The 3,535-nt window shown below is 43.4% G+C and overlaps 1 pseudogene; it reads right to left on the bottom strand.

Moving 5' to 3' along the window:
* Nucleotides 1-1,309: 1,309 nt before the first annotated feature.
* On the bottom strand, nt 1,310-1,889 carry LOC101990634 (annotated as a pseudogene).
* Nucleotides 1,890-3,535: the final 1,646 nt, after the last annotated feature.

Raw genomic sequence — 3,535 nt, 5'->3', positions numbered from 1 at the left:
ATAAATAGCAGTATTTCTCTAGCTTTTTAAATATTAATTCCAGATCCCAGGCATATTTTATTTGTTGTGGTGGTTAATCTTGATTGTCAACTTGACTGGATTTAGAATTGCCTAGGAGACAACTTTCTGAGTTTGTCTATAAGTGTTTCTAGAAAGATTTAAATGAAGCAAGAAAATCATCCCTGAACATGAGTGTCACCAATCCATGGGCTGAGGTTCTAGACTTATTAAGAAGGAGAAAGGAGCAGAAAGTCAGGATTAACTTCTCTCTGCTTCCTGTTTGTAGACATATGTGTTCAGATACCTCATGTCCTTGCCACCATGACTGCCCCTCCAGAATGAAGCATACCCTCAAGCAGTGACCAGCATAAACCACTTCATCAAGTTGCTGTTCTCAGGTGTTTGACAGCAAGGATTTATCAGGGAGAACACTTTGGAAGTGAACATACATACATTGCATTATTTATAATTATGTTTCTTGGATATTATCTGACATCTTCTATTATAAGAATTGACTACAACGAGCTAAGATACATTCTTCCATATTTGTTGATAAATATTTGCAATGGAGTGGTATTTAAAATTCTAATATATTTTCCTAAAATATTCCAATTGCCAAGTTATGTTTGAGATGCTGCAAGTGTATGTGAGTCAGAGTTTAATTAATAATTTTATGAATAATCATCATGTAATTACCTAGATTTATCAGCACTTTAAGTTTAATGAAATTTTTTTGTGACAGAAATTTTATATGAATATGGAAGTGGATATTTTTTTCTTCTTTGCTCAACTTGATTATTTGACACGGGATTCTCTGGTAATTTGAATGAGAATGGCCCCCATGAAAAAAAGATATCACACAATATATTCTGATCATGGTTCCTTCCTCCCAGAGCCTCCCCATCTCTCCATGCACCCAGCTCCACACCCTTTATTTCGCTTTCTTTTAAGAAAACAAACAAAAGAAAACAAACCAGAATAAATAAAAAGAAAAATACAAGAAACACACACAGGAATCATAAAAACACAGAATCTGAAAGTATAATATACAAACAAAGCACTAGTAAAACAAAAACAAAAATGCCTAGACAGAGCAATATTGTAATGGTTGTTCTGTCTCTTTTTTTCACATTGTTGATTTTTATTCGCATGGCATTTTCAACACAATTTATAGCATTGTCCCCATTTCCAGTCTGATTATACAAGTGCTAAATGACAGAAAAGTCTGAAATAAATATATTACAAAAGAGGCAAAGCTGTGAACTAAGTGGCATGCAGAAGGTCCTACAGGTGGGGGAAGGAGCTGAGAAGGAAGTAAGTAGGGTCACATGACAGGAGCTCCCACTGGAGTGCTTCAGTCATCTTTGTCTTTTGCTCCGTGCTTGAGGATGCGCGTGAACTCGATGTAGTTGAAATTGCCCTTCTTGTCAATGGGGGCCTCTCTGTAGAGCTCATCCACTTCCTCATCTGTGAAGCGGTCGCTCATGGTTATCAGCAGCTCTCTCAGGTAATCCTGGATGGTGCCTGTTGCTTCCTCATTAAAGCAAGTGAAGGCGTTTCTGATGCCATCTTCAGGATCTGTGCCATTCAACTTCTCCCCAAACATGGTGAGGAACATGGTGAAATTGATGGGGCCTGGGGCCTCATTCATCATGGCATCCAGGTAGGCATCAGTGGGATTCTTGCCTAGAGAAGCCAGCATGTCATGCAAGTTCTCCTTGTCAATGAAGCCATCCCGGTTCTGATCGATCATGTTGAAGGCCTCTTTGAACTCTTGGATCTGGGACTAGTCAAACATGGCGAACACATTGGATGTTGCCCGCTGAGGACGCTTCTTGGTGGTCTTGGTCTTGGCCTTTTTGCTCGACATGGTGGTGTTTTAAATTAGATCCGAGGACACACACACACACACACACACACACACGAAACAACCTGAATGGCTACTGCGACTGACAGAGGGCTGTAGAGGGACAGTGGGGCGTTGCACCCTGTCTCTTTAAGAGACAAGCCAGGCCCACTCCCTCCCCCATCCGCTGAGGCAGGCTGATCTTCAGCTTCTGGCCTGAGCTCTCTTTCTGTATTCCTCTCGGAGAGGCAGCTTCTGCCTCTCTCCCCACTTCTCTGCCTCCCCCTTCCCTCTCTCTCTCTCTCTCTCTCTCTCTCTCTCTTTCTCTCCCCCTTCTCCCATTTTTCCTTCCCTTCCATAACCCACCTAATAAATGTCCAACTTTATTCTACATGATGTGCCTATCCATCTCTCTTGCCCACTGCCTATCCGTTTGTTGCCACCAAGGACCACCCACCTTCCCTGCCGCATGGTCTCTAGGACTGGCTGCTTTCAGGTCCCCAGCAGTCCAGGAGACTCGCAGCATCTGTGCCTCCCACACACCTGCCCATACACCTTGCCGGGGACCAGTCAGTCACCACATGGCTGGGGACCAGGAACCTTGGTTTGTGGACCTGCAACTTGGTCTCGACCTCGCAGCAAGCTGCTGGGGACCCGCAGAAAATCCATTACAAATATGAGACAAAAAGTATATAAAAATATGAAGTTTCAAAAGCACATACCATGCCCAGTTCTTAGTGACCCAGTGCCACACCTCCGGGCCTGCGGCATAGACTCTGACCCTCTGTAACTATAATCCCTGATAAACTATCCAAAAGTTGCCTTGGACATGGTGTCTCTTCTCAGTAACAGAAAAGCAACTAAGACTATTTCCCTGAGAAGGTGGGTAGGCACTTGAGAAGTATGTGGGATATGGCAAGCCCCTTACCCTGCACCTGGCTCTGCGTGAAGGGTCCACCCTAAGTACCTGTCTGTATCTCCAAACACAGATGCATTCCCAGTTGCTGCTGTGTCTGCAGCTGAAACATGAGTGCCCCAAGTCAGTCATTAGGGACAGAGGGTAGAGGGGGTGGAAGACAATAATTGGCCTATCAAGTGTCAGGCAGAAGTAAATGCTGAAATCCTAGGGTGGGGGCATCTACAATTGGGAAGGGCTCAAGATAAGCAATTAGGAGCTATCATATAAGATTAAAAGAAGAGCTAGATTCAATGTTTATTTGAGTTCTAAAATCTCCACCCTCTGGGATTTCAGAGAAGAACCTGAACTCTCCTCTGGGAGGCTTGGATAGTGTTTTGAAAAAAAAAAAAGGCCCCCAAAGGGAGTGGCACTATTAGGAGGTGTGACCTTGTCAGAGGAAGTGTGCCACTGTGGGGGCAGGCTTTGAGGTCCCTTTTGATCTTTTGCTCAAACTTCCTGCAGTATGACTTTCCTGTTGTCTTCAAGATATAGCAATCTGTTCTCTAGCACAACCCACCATGATGATAATGGGCTGAACCTTTGCAACTGTAAGTGAGCCATCCCAGTTAATTATTTCCTTTGTAAGAGTTGCTGTGCTCAGGGTGTCTCTTCACAGCAATAAAAATATAGCTAAGACAGTTTGCCTAATTTGAACTGAGAAGATCTGCTTATTTTTATTTTTTTATTGAGAAAAGGAAAAAAAACAAGTTTCCGCCTCCTCCCAGCCTCCC

This window comes from Microtus ochrogaster, chromosome X, assembly GCF_000317375.1.
Source record: "Microtus ochrogaster isolate Prairie Vole_2 chromosome X, MicOch1.0, whole genome shotgun sequence".
Taxonomy (NCBI): domain Eukaryota; kingdom Metazoa; phylum Chordata; class Mammalia; order Rodentia; family Cricetidae; genus Microtus; species Microtus ochrogaster.
Note: the sequence above shows the minus strand (reverse complement) of the source record. Positions and strands in the feature narration are given on the sequence as shown.